Genomic DNA, 13387 nt, shown 5'->3' on the forward strand with positions numbered 1-13387 from the left:
ATGGCTGGCTGGCTGTCTGACTCCATCTTAAATATCCCACTAGAGTTGTGATTATATTTTTTTATGGAGAGAGACACTGACATAAGCAGAAATGAGGCACTCCAGAAACTGCTTAATAATTTGTTTTCCACCCAAATCGGCTTTATGTGGGCCATTTTTCCAACAGTAAAGAGGGTGTTGTCAGAGTTATTGCCTGGGTGCACAGTTTGCATTTAATCTTCCCTCCTCACCATCATGCAGTTTTATTGCTATGTTTATATGAAATAATCAGCAGAACTGGAGATCTAGATCCCTAATGTCCCTTCTGCCACTGAGGCAACTCCTTCAGTTCTGAGAGGTGGTAAAGCATTTTTAATCCCTGTGCAGAGGCAACACAGTTAACCAGAAGATTTCCTTGAATGATAAAGAGGAACCAGATCTGGATTAGAAGATGGAGAAGCCAAAATCCTATATGATCCATCTGTTCTGGTTAGTGAGATACTTCTCTGGTTACATAAGTCAATGTTTTACTACAGAGACACCCTGGGTGCCTAGCATGGTTTCTGCCAGAAACTGGTTTGTCTCCTGGATACTTTGTCATGATGGATTAGTAGTAGAAAGTGGTTCCTGGCTAGCAAGAGATGACTTTCAAAATAGAGGCCAAACCTCTGTTCAGAATAAGAGGCAAGACTCATTCTCCTGAATTTCCAATTGTAGACAATGGGCTAAAATCCTCACTAGGAATGCTTTTCCTTTTATTTATTTATTTATTTATTATTTTAAGGGTGCATAAAAAATCTTCTCTACTACCTTGGAAAGCTATGTCCCATCCAACCTGACTTTCCACACTACAACTGAGAACAAAATCTGCTTTCTAGAACCTTCTATGACCACAGGAACAGCTGGAGTTCATTGATGTTTTTAATTTATGACAAATCCCTCTCTTTATGTTTTGCAGTATGATTGCAGCTTTCATTACTTCCTGAGGAGAGAAAATGTTGCATCCTCCTTCCTGATTGGGTTGTAACAGTTTATTAATTTCCCAGGAATGCTAAGTCAGTGCCTCTCTTCTTTCTCATAATCAAACCACTCAAGCAAAAGTTTGGGAAAATCCAAGACTACTTTAAAACAATTTACACTCCATATTTCATTACGCTGTCTCATTGAACTGCTGCTCCACCAAAGAGCATCCAAGTAACGATGTCATGCAAGTATATCTTCATTATGTCAATCCATGAGCATGACAACACTTGTATATGTGTGCATACATGCATTTCTAGCAGCTAGGGCTCATAGGCTGTAAAGCTGAGGTGCTAATCTGAAGCAGCAGGTTGCTGTAGCCTCTACTGCTTTTCTGTAAAATACCAGCACCATACTCAAGCAGATGCGCTGTGGAGTACCATGTAGAGCTCTGCTTGCTAAGCAAGTTCTGCTGCCTTGAAACCAATCTGAAACATGTGGTTGGGGCTTTCGTTTTCTGCCATGCTGCTTAGGTGTTGCTATAGTGATGAGAGAAAAAAAAAAATAAATAAAAAGGATAATCAAAGCCAGTGACCCTTGAGGCACTTTGACTAGCCATGCTGCCGCACAGGGTGCCTCTGTCAACCTTAGCAGGTCTGGATTCTGCAACATATTAAAAAGCAGAGGAAAGACTATCAGCTGCAGAGCTGGGCAATCTGTTAAACTGAACCCTTATAATCTTGTGTTGAAAAGAATAATGAAATCTTAAAAGCAGTTTCCCTAAGAGTGAAACCATACCTTCTTCTGAAGAGGAATGGTTTTACATGAGCCAGACAAGTTATTTTAGGTTTTTTTCCACCAATGTGATGCAAAACTTCAAGTTGCCCAGTCTGGGTAAAAAACAGAGCTCTCTGAAGAGTTTCTTTGGGTCTTAGAGATTTCTTTGATTCTATACTTTCTCCTTTATCCCTCACTGCCTCAGGCAACAAGGGGTATATAGAGCAATTTCAGTTTTAATTTGACTGAACAAACCGTGTTTTAAAAGAATGCTGTCCTGTAAATAACACAATTCTTCCCCCTTGTGGCATTTCTCACAATAATCACAACTTGTGATGTTTACAGTAAATATCTTGCAAATTTTACAGGGGTAAACCCTGGTGTTTCATTTGTAGCTAAAGGCAAGTAGAGGGAGGAGGTTTGAAGCAGCATTTGGAGATGACTTATGTCACTTCTGACACAAGTTCAGGGTACAGCACAGACACCAGTGACATCGGTTGCCCTGTACTGCATGCATGGCCTGACAGGATGAGGCTGAGATCTGCTGAGAGGCTGTTCTGTTTTCAGGGGTCTTGTGTTCTTCCAGTGATCCCATTTAACTCTGCACTGCCCGAGTGATCACAGGAGTCAGAGAAGATGATGTGTGCCCCTGCAGTCAAGAGATACTCCTCAGCACTATCTTACAGGCATCTTGTTCTTCTTTACTGATCTGCCACTGTTCATTAAATAGGTGCTATGGAGCTTGCTGATACATGATCTATATGCTGTCAATGCGGTGCAGATATGGTTACTCCTAGGAGATTGCTCATTCCTTTGAGCAGCAGTGGAAGAGGATGCATTTTTCATGTGCCACTGCAGAACACAGAGGAAGAGCAACTTAAGAACAACTGCAGGTGAATTTGAGGACGTAATAACATATCATTAATTTTATGAAGTTTTCAAAATATAACTTAGGGGAGGGTTTTGCTTGCCACTGCTCTTCCTGTACTGACTTGGTGTAGCAAATCTGTATAGCAAATAATTCTGCTTCTCCACATTTATTCTCATTGTTTAACGCTAGATCCTGCTTCAGTATACTCTTGAACTTCTCTAGGTTTGCAATGAAAAATAAACCAGGCTTTTTGGAGAGAGAGGGAACACTTTTGGGTCATGTCGCAGAAATTCATGTGTGAAGCTCTGGTTTTTATTTCAGCTGCAGCACACCTTCAAGCCCTGTGAGCAGCTTTCAGCCTCTCGTAGCAACCTTCTGGTGTCAGTGTGCAGTCACCAGAGTAACTACCAGGGGTTACAGATGAGGCACAGCAGTAATTTAACAGCAGAATAGCACTCCTCCCATTAGTCTTTACAACACCTTTAACTAAGGCAGAGCTGTGCCGCACTGAAGAGAATCTGCACATTTCTTTCACTCCCTATTGCAGGCAAGGTAAGGGGCTTACACCTCCACTATGGTTTTTGCTGCTTGGAAAATTAGGGCCTAAGTCTTCTTTTGACATGAAAATTAAAGACCCATGTGTACTTCTCAATCTATTTCAACAGCCTGCCCTGGAGACTCCCTGTAAATTAACCCTGATGTGCCAAGCCAGTACTTTTATGTTTCATTCTGAGTCTTGAAATAGCATCAACCTCTTATTTAATTTCCCTGGTAACTGTATGGAAGAGAATAGAGTATTCCCTGGCACGGATGTGCAGAGCAATAACTGAACTTCATGGTGAGAAATTCAAAATATCATCAGTCTTTGCCAACGCAGGATATTTTTTCCTCAGTTCTCCCACAAAGCCCTTGCCTACAGTCGACTGTTTTTATGCTCTCCCATTTGTTCCCACACAGGTTCACAAATATTTTATTACCACATTTGTCAGATCCATCAGACTGCTCCAGCTGTTTTCTTGCACCATAGGTATATAGAGTGGCCATAAACTTAACATGTGCTTTGTGGCTGCTGTCTGTTATGGGACATCTCAAGTCATTAACTTAATACAGCTGTAGACACACAGGGTCCCAATGTGTCAGCTTGGAAAAATCACAGCTTAAAATGACAGATATCTGTGTTCCGCATAAATTGCTATAAAATATGCTTTCTGGTCACCTCCTCTGGTCAAATCACTTAGGCACCACAAGGATCTGGATCACGAAGGAAAAAGCCGTGGCTGGGCTGTGGTAATTCATCCTGGAGAGGTGGAACCAGCTGCTCAAACCATGGTCATTTTGCAAATCCCTAATAAATTCAACTTCAACAATGTTATATGGCACAAGTTTCCCTGTGCTATCAGTCAGAGCTGGTCACCTGTTCTGCCTAGCACCTTGGAAAAGCAGCTCATGTCCAGCATGCACCTGATTCCTTCCCACAAAGGGACTGGGAAACAGTCTCCCACAAGACACCTGAAAACACGTTTCACAGAGCTTGTGTTGGATTCTAGCACAGAGAGATGGGCACATTTCTGCCTCTGTCTGATGAGTGTGTCCAGGCCATTTTATAATTACAGTGATGTAACTCCTGCTGCTTGCTTCTGAGGACAGGACTGGAGCCAGGTCAACTGGGGAGCGTGATACTGGATTTTTGGATTACAGAGCAACATCTGGCAGCTCCTGCTCTGGCTGCCACAGCTGTACAGAGGCTTTGTAGGACAGTCACATTTTGTATTTTTGGCCATACTGTCTGAGATTTAGGTTATATCATCATACATTCCCTGACTACACTGATATTTTTTAAATGCTTGCTTTTATCCCCAGGGAGATACAGGTCTTCTGTAAAACGGTGTACTCAAAATGGCACTTGGTACTTGACAGTGATTTATAAACTTTGAGGTCAGAACAGACTGGGAACTGTCTCATCTGATCACCTGAACAACAAAAAAACCCCATTGCATTTCATCCATTTATTCTTACATTAAGAATAATAATTTGTGAATTTGATTGGAAAACATTTGAATCTAATGCCCACCAAGAGCTAAAAACCCCACTGCTTCTCTTGACATTTACTCCTGAGAATAATTTCCATTTCCACCCCTGTTGCTTAAAAAACAGGTGTCTATTTTCTTACTTGAAAGCATGAAAGATTTCTCACCTGCATTAACTGGTTCACATTGGTTGACATGATTACTTCTTCACTATTGATGTGAAAGGCTGTGTAGAAGCTGGTACCTCATGCTGGTGCAGGCACCAGGATTAGCCTGAGTCAAGGTGTAGGTGATGCACAAGATTCAACCAGGCTCCTGTGAGCCTCCCCTGCTGCAGGCAGGGCTGCCTGCCTCACCTCCTTACCTCCACCAGTACCTGAGAGCCTTCCTGCTGCTGTAATTACTCCAGCATCTCCACTGCAGAAAACATGACACACCCCCCCCACCCCCCCACCCCCCCCTCACAGCAAGGTGAAGACAGCAGTAAATGAGGATCTGAGGTGTTTTCCTATCAAGAAGCTGCAACTAATGAAGCCTTCACCCTAGGGTAAGCCACAGGTGCAAGGCTTCATGTTATTTCCTTCTTGAAGTCAATCCTGTCTTGTGGATACCAGCAAAATAGAAATGTTTATTGATTGCTGTGTTGCCTTCCCTGGAGTTCTATCATTAACATCATCAAAACACCAGCTATTATGTTTTATGTTCCTCTGCCCTGCTGTAGACAGAGCTGGCTCCCCTATCTGTCTAACCCCATGTGGAATTTAAATTGTAAATTTATTATTGTAGAAAATTGTAAATTATTATTGTAAATTATTATTGTAGAAAACCTGTATTTCCTTTTAATTTTGTTAAGGCATCTCTCAATTACCTCAGGAATGCATATAAGCACTGTTAAGGGTCAATAATAATTGTTATTGTTCAATCTGGAGGAAATGCTGAGACAACCTCCATTATTTGTTTCAGAGCAAACCACTCCCAGTGATTGATCCAGACCCAAAGGTGAGCTGCTGGCAGTCGTCCTGCAAGCTCTACTCCAGTCCATGATGGGTGCAGCAGCTCTCACCTGTAATGGAAGGACAGTGGCATCCCTGTGCTGGAGCAGGTAGAGGTTGTGTCTGAGACCAGGCTGCATGGTGCATGTTGCTGTGAATCACACAGCTTTCATGACCTTCAAGTTTTTGGGACTAAATGAAGCACCTCATCGCATTTTCCTCTAGAAGCTCAGTGCAGCCCTTGAACCTGGGGCTGAAGGATGTGATTGGACAATAATTCTGTGTCTGCCCTTAGCATCCACCTTTAACTCCAAAGAGAAGTCTCAGACCAAGGAGGTCCTGCTGCTTAAACTACCGTTCTTGTTTATGCCAAGGCAAGGCTATGTGGAGTATATCAAGATTATCAAAATACACCACTCTTTCAAAGAGCGTGATGAAGTCAAACCCAACAGTATTGTTACGATCCGAGTTATTATTTATATTTTGATTGCGAGGAAAAATCAGCCACTACTTGTAGACGATGCGTGAATTTACAAAAATAACAAGGTGTTATGATTTAAGAAAGTTACGAGGGTTTATTTTAAACAGGGAAAACCAGCTTCCAGGCTAGCAGAAAGCCTTTGCATAAATTAATCACCTTGAAAAGAGAGTCATTAAGGTGAGAGGGAAAAACAAAGAGATTTTGTCACAGTCCACTAGCCCTGGCCTCAGGCTATAGTCGTTTGTGAAGGATCCCTCGCTTCTGCCACTTTTCTGCTCCTCCGCTGTGTCTGCCTCGTAGCTGGAAACCAAAGTGTCGAGAGACGGGGGCATCTAGAAGAAGCTGCTGCCTTTTCCTTTTTTCCTAGGGTTTTTTATACCCAAAAAGAAAGAGGGGTCCCTTTATTGCGTAAGTTCCTGATACATACAGATTTCCAGACTTCCCGGAGATGAGTCATCCTTATCTTTTTGTCTTTTGGTGTCTTGCTACTTTCATTGTGTTTGGACTCCACCATGCACCAGGAGGCGACCTGATAAGCAATCTTATCTTTTAGGTGTCTGTCAGGCATACATTGAGGTAAACATATGTTAATTGCAAGTAGGAAGAGAGAAGTAAAGAAAAAAAAGTGATTCAAGAGACATATTTTATATTTTCAATTCTACGTGTATACATCAAGTATCATTTGTATACATACATGCATATCTACCCATCTGCCTGTCTGTCTATCTACCTCCCTACATGTATACATACCTATAACACACACTGCTTCCTGGTATCTTCTCCAGGAGGATCACCATGAAGTTCTACATGCTAGAGAAATCCATCTCAGTTTTCTCACTCAAGCCTCACTAAATGAATTGTGTCATACCTCCACTCCAGACAGAATGACACCTGTGTGTTGATATACAACACGGACAGTATTTACCTATCAGAACAAGCCCTGCAGCTGCAAAGCTCAAAAAGCAAGGCCACAGCAAGTGTTTCTTCTCTTTCATGTCAAAAACATTGGCTCACCAATACTGTCTTTGCAAAGAGATCTGATTGTCTCCTGTCTTGCTGAGGCCAAGTAAGATCTCTGTGTGTAACACCTCACTCATCTTCTTCCACTCCTCTTTTTTGTTACTCTCCTGACACTTCCCTTTGGTCTTCAGTGTATAAACTTGCCATTGTTATTAATGTCTTGCTCCATGTTCCTTCCTGCCTTGACTTTATAAGGCAAGAACAGAGGAGCAGCCCCCTTGGAAAGAAATAAATGTTATTAAAATGAAGCGATGAAAACTCCACTGCTGCAAGGCTGTGGGCTCCTGCATCACCATCATGTTTCTAGAAGAGTCAGAAAAGTCAGCTAAGTCCTAAGCTACCCATGTCACATGAGCTATAAAAACCTGGGAAAGTGTGTCAGGCATCCCTGACTATCTTGGGCAGATGTCTATGCTATAATACATTTCTTCTCTGAGCTCATTGTGTTTGCAGATGCCAGGTATATGTGTGGTTCCGTGATTTAGCACAGGCCTAATGTGTCTAAGTCTGGTGTCAGAGGAAAGCTATATTTACCAGAAATGGTGCTAGTATCTGGCATATCTAATTGCTTGTAGGAAAAAGAGGAGGTTTCTGTGATACGAACTGCTGTAAGGTATATGCAGCCCACATATCAGACTGACTGGATGCAGAAAGGAATCTTGGAGGACAGGGCCATGTGGATTCCCTGTTGAGCTGAGACTTAAAACTTTCCTAAGTGGGGAAATCTACCACTTCCCCTAGGAGACCATTCCAATGTCTGACTGTCCTCATAGTGAAAACTTTTCCTCCTGTGTTCAATTGGAATCTCGCCCTGAGCATCCTGTGCCCATCACCCCTTGTCCATGTGACTCCTTGTGGATAGGGAGTTATCTTTGTAGCCCTCGTTTAATCACTGGAACACAGTAATAAGGTCTGCCCTAAGCCTTCTCTTCTCAAGGCTCCAACCCAGCCTCCCAGTAGCACCTGGCTAACAAGTGGTGGAAGGAAAACCAATCCAATCCTAAACACCACTGGAAATGATGACATGGTAACTCTACCTCTGTCTAAATGTATAGCCAGATAATGCATAACCAAGGCAAGCAGGAGCAGCCCTGCCTCAGGGTCACAAACTCTACAAATTTACTTTTAGGCTCTCTCTAGCCCACCAAACTCTGGTTGCCTTTGATAGTCTGGGGATCTTGCATCCCTGTTACTTCAGGCCAGCTGACAAGTATGCAGCTATCAAGATCAACTCAAGCAAAATAAGGTTTGATTGCACTGCTAGTGAAAACATAGCTAGAATGATAAGTTAAGCCACAGATATTCATATTCTATTGTTGTTCATGTTATTTGTTATTTTAGACTTAAATTATTGATTAAAAATAAAATAAGCAAATAAGAGTGAATTGAGATTTTTACATTATTTGTCCAGTTGTTGTCTGTTGACAGGGGGAAATGGGTCAGCACGGGAAACATCAGTGACACAACAGGAATCCTGAGAGGTTTATTTTGATTCCAAATCTATCTGCATTTGTTTTTAGTTTTGAATTAAACCACAAAACAAGGAAATTTTGACACTGATAGAAAAAAAAAAATGAAGGTTTAGACCATTAGACCTATACCAGATTATGCTTCCACTGGAGGAAAAATGGCAGGGCCTGGTCAGTCTTTAAGAGTAGATATTCAATATTTTTTTTCAAAGAATCATAGAATATGCCAAGTTAGAAGGGACCCACTAGGATCACCAAGTCTGACTCCTGTCCCTGTGCAAGGTATTTCCAGGAAACCCCCCAGGACACCCCATTTTTCTATGAAAAACAAAAAATATATGTGCATATTTATCATTTCACAATATTAAAAAAATTCTAGACTGCAGGTATAAAAAAAAACGTTCCTAAATTAACTACTTCAGAGACATGATCACAGCCATTAGCAGTTATTTAATACCATGACAATAACTAGTTTTAATAGCATGAAATCTCTGGTGATAATCAGAACTTTCTTTTTATTAGTTATCTCTTTCATAGTGTTTTTACATTCTTCATGTTATTATTTAACGTGGTCTCTTACAAAATAAGTCCAAACTGGTCAGCTTTCCTGTGTAAAATCCAATAGCCCCAGTGGGGTCATAGGATTCATTAGACTCCTCTGCCTCAACCCAGCTGAGAACCTCATTATCCCTGTTTTGAAATAATTCACCTGTGAAAGCCATACACTTAGTTCAGTGTATAACACCTATTTCACACAAATAAAATCTCTTAAAGAGAAATGCCTGCCACCACTCAGTTGTCACTATTTCACCTGTAAAATGTGTGTAAGCTAGAAAAATATTAGAAGATAAAGATAGTGATGACCAGAAAAGAATTGATGAAAATGCATATGAAAGCATAGAACAATGTTACCTTAAAATAAAGTTACCTAAAAATATTCTGGTTTGGCTCATTTAGCAGCAATTCTCACATTGCATTATGACATTTTCTATTTTACACAGAACCACTTGCTGCCTCCTCAGCTGAAAAAGGGAACTAGAAACAAGTATTAGGTTAAACTCAACATCAATTTAGTCCTTCCCCCCACAGGACTCATGGATGGGTGCACATGATTGCTACACCTGTGTGTACCCACCTGCATTGGATCTGTAATTAATGGAACTATATAGGGCCTTAATTGCTTTGATGAATACAGGTCAAAGAGACAAAAAGCAAGCTGGTTAAGTTACAGGACTTGTTTTTTTATAGATACAGATATAGATAGATATAGATACATATATGCTATAGCATATATACATATATATATAGCATATATATATATATAGCTATCTATATGTATATCTCTGCAGTCTGGAACACTTAGATCCTTTATCAATATTTTGATTTTTCCTAATCATTCACTGTGGTTTAGAAAAGTTTCCAAGGAAGCACATTCCTTTCTTTCTGATACTGCTTTACCACTCATTTCAGTGTCTGCATAACGTTGTTCAGGCAGATAGTGCCACTTTCTTGAGAACAGAAAGATCTGAGTGAGATGTCACTGCAGGGTGACAGAGCACTGGAACAGGCTGACCAGGAGGTTGTGGAGTCTCCTTCTCTGGAGACACCCAAAGCCCATTGGGATGTGTTCCTATGTGACCTGCTGTAGGTGGCCCTGCTCCTGCAGGAGGGTTGGACTTGATGATCTTTCAAGGTCTCTTTCAATTCCCATCTTTCTGTGATTTCTGTGAACAGGCTGTCTTTGCATAACAGAGCTATATTTTAATATCAGCAGCATTTAAGCTTTCTTACCAAAGTTATACATCTGCTAGAGACATCTGAACCTAATACTGAAATGTTCCCTATTGCAATCTGTGTGCATGCGACTTTCGTGTGGCAGAATCTTTATTTTAAGCTCTATTTAAAAGAAAGAACAGTATGTCCAGGGGGTTATAATTTTTTTCAGTTGTTTTCCTTTAAATAGTAAAGATACCTGAGACAAATAAAAATTAATAATTCTGATACCAATGTTGAAATAATGGATTTCTTAGATGGTTAGTCAAAACCCATAATGAATGGCTGCATTTGCCCTAATTAATGGCCCATTTTCAGGAGATACTTTAATTAACAGCTGACATTGAAGCATCACTACAATGTGCTGTGCAATTATCACCTGGCCTATTTCTGTGTGATTCAAATGCTCTTGGAGGATAAGGCACAATGCCTTTTTTTCTTAAAGTTTTACAGAACAGAGTGGTGAGAGAGGAAACTCGGATCTTCAAAGGGATCTAGGTAATTGCCAGTGCAATTAGCCTGGCTTAGCGACTGGCTGCTCCCTTGGAAGAGGGGCACCCTAACATATACCTCTCACCTTTGCCCTTAGCCAGACATTTATAATCCATTCTTTCTCCTCAAACTGGCAATGCCCTGAGTACCGCATGGAGAGTCAAGAATAATAATGCAACCAAACCCATTAGATAGCTCAGTGCTGTTAAAATGTCTTCCTCCTGCAGCTTCCTCCATCTTCTTTCTCCTGTTTTGTGTCCCTGAGGCTCACCTTGTAGCAAGCCAGGCTGGCTCTGTTCCTCAGTCCTGGAATTAAAAGGAAAAAAACCCACTACAATCTAGTTGTTGTTTTCTTTGTTTTGCTAGAACAGCTTCCTGAGAGTTTGGTGAGCTCAGCCTGCTCACTGTGCAGTCACCCTTGGTACTTGTTCCCAGGAAGAAGGAGCAAGAAGTGTGGGACCACTAACCTTCAGAGGAGGTGAGCTGGCATTTTAAGCTGTGCTATAAATTGGGCAGTCTTGTGAAAATCAGATCTTGTGTAGGAGGGTAAACCACACATAGGCATATTTTTGTACTGTATATATTCCCTGCCAGAAAATGAACGTCTAATCAAATGACAGTGCTGCTAAAGCAAAAAGTGGAACCACATAGCAGGTGCCTGCTGGCCTTTTGGCTTTCCTGAACCCACTCCACCAGTGGTGAGCCAGAACCAGACAGAGGACTTCAAGGAGCAAGATGGGGTCTTGAGTAACCTGGTCTAGTGGGAAATGTCTCTGCTCATGCAAGGGGGTTGGAACTAGATAACATTCGCTTTACGCTACTTGTTCAAACTTCTCTGTATTTCATGCAATAACTTAAGTAGCTATTAATGTTTAAATACATCAGTATTTGCTGAGTCACTGAGAGAGTGAGCAAACACCAGGCTGTCATGATGCCAAACCTCTCTCTCTGGCCTGATGAATGTTTCATTATGCTACACCAGGTGAAACAGTTTTTTGCATGAAGGCCTGGGCACCTTCCCCTCATCTTCCCCACAACACAGCCCAGCACGATTGATCAGAGCACCTTCCCTAGAGAAATGAGATGGTTTGCTTGGTCAGAAGAGGATATTCAGCTTGGTTGGGTGATGTTTCCCATGCTGGACTACAAGAGGTGGTTGCTTCTTTGCCTTTTCCAGACATGTTTTGGTAGAGCCCAGGGTTCAGCTCTGTTGCTACCTGGGAAGAGTTGAGTCTTTTGTGGACATGTCCAGACTGAATCTTGTGTAGCAAATAACCACAGTCTTGTGTTCTGGTGGCTTTGATTCCTGAGATGGATGGGCTGATGCACTAGTGCCTGATAAGATATAGTCCTGAGGTATGCATGGTGGTTACCCTGTCCCCAGCCAGCCCTTGACTAACAAAATCAAAGTAAATTTAATTTGGTATGCAGAGCTGTGTTTAGAAAGCTACAGCAGCTCAGGGTTTTTTCAGATAACCACAGTGGGGACAGCAAAGACAGATAGTGGTAGTCTTGTTAGCTAACCTGATATTAATTGTCCCTTCCCATGAATCACAGCTCTCAGGCAACAGAGGGAGTTGAGCAAGCTGTGAGGAGAAATTGAATATTATGATTCTGGATCCAGAAATCTAAATTTTAGCAAGATTTCAGAAATTTAGAAACTGAATTCTAATATCCTCATCTTTTTTTGTGGACCTGACCTTTGGAGTATGCATTTGGTCATCCTTCAGCCTGTTATACTTTCACAAAGAGTTGATGTTATTTGCCTCCTAAAAATTACTGCCAAGTGACTCTTTATGAACTGATTGTGGGGTTATCTGTCAGTTAGCATCCAATAATTCCTGAGATCTAACCCTGGAGCTGTCATTGGTTTGTTCCATGACTCTGAAAGGAATTTGTAAAAATAGCACCAGGGAGTTCTGTATCTATTGGAGTTCAATATTTCAGTCTGGCTGCCTTGGATCTGAGAGTGAAAAGCTGCTCTTTTAGCCAGTCAGCTTCTGGGTCAGTGATAGGTAATGGGAACATACTAAATAATTCAGGTGGTGACCTGACTCTCCTAGGGCAGTTACTGCTTTAGCAGTGCAAGGAGAAAGTGTTCTTGAAATCAGTGGGATTGTCTGCATGAATAAGAGTAAGATCCTTTGTGGAGATGTGTGTTTTTCTTCCTTTTTCCATTTTTGTTACTTTCTTACTGTACATTCAAACATGAGGACTACTGTCACTATCCTGCTGGAAGCTGCAACCCCTAAGGGGTCTCTAGTGTCTGTTTTCAAAGAAGATCCCATTGGTCTGTTCATTTTTCTCCAGTCCTCATTCTGCACTCAGAGTATATGCTATTCTAATCATCAGTGCAATAAAAGATGAAAGTGCAAGGCAAACTTTATAGAACTGAAGGTCAGGTTTGTGCTGCTTTCGGTAAGCGCTGCTAGGTGGCAATATGTTACCTAGAAAAACACAAGCTTCCAACCACCATCCTTCTCCTCTGCTATCAAGGTGTCTGGGCATTGCTCTGCTCCACAAGGGACAAAGCCTTGGATCAAGAC

This window comes from Calypte anna, chromosome 3 (assembly GCF_003957555.1).
Source record: "Calypte anna isolate BGI_N300 chromosome 3, bCalAnn1_v1.p, whole genome shotgun sequence".
NCBI lineage: Eukaryota > Metazoa > Chordata > Aves > Apodiformes > Trochilidae > Calypte > Calypte anna.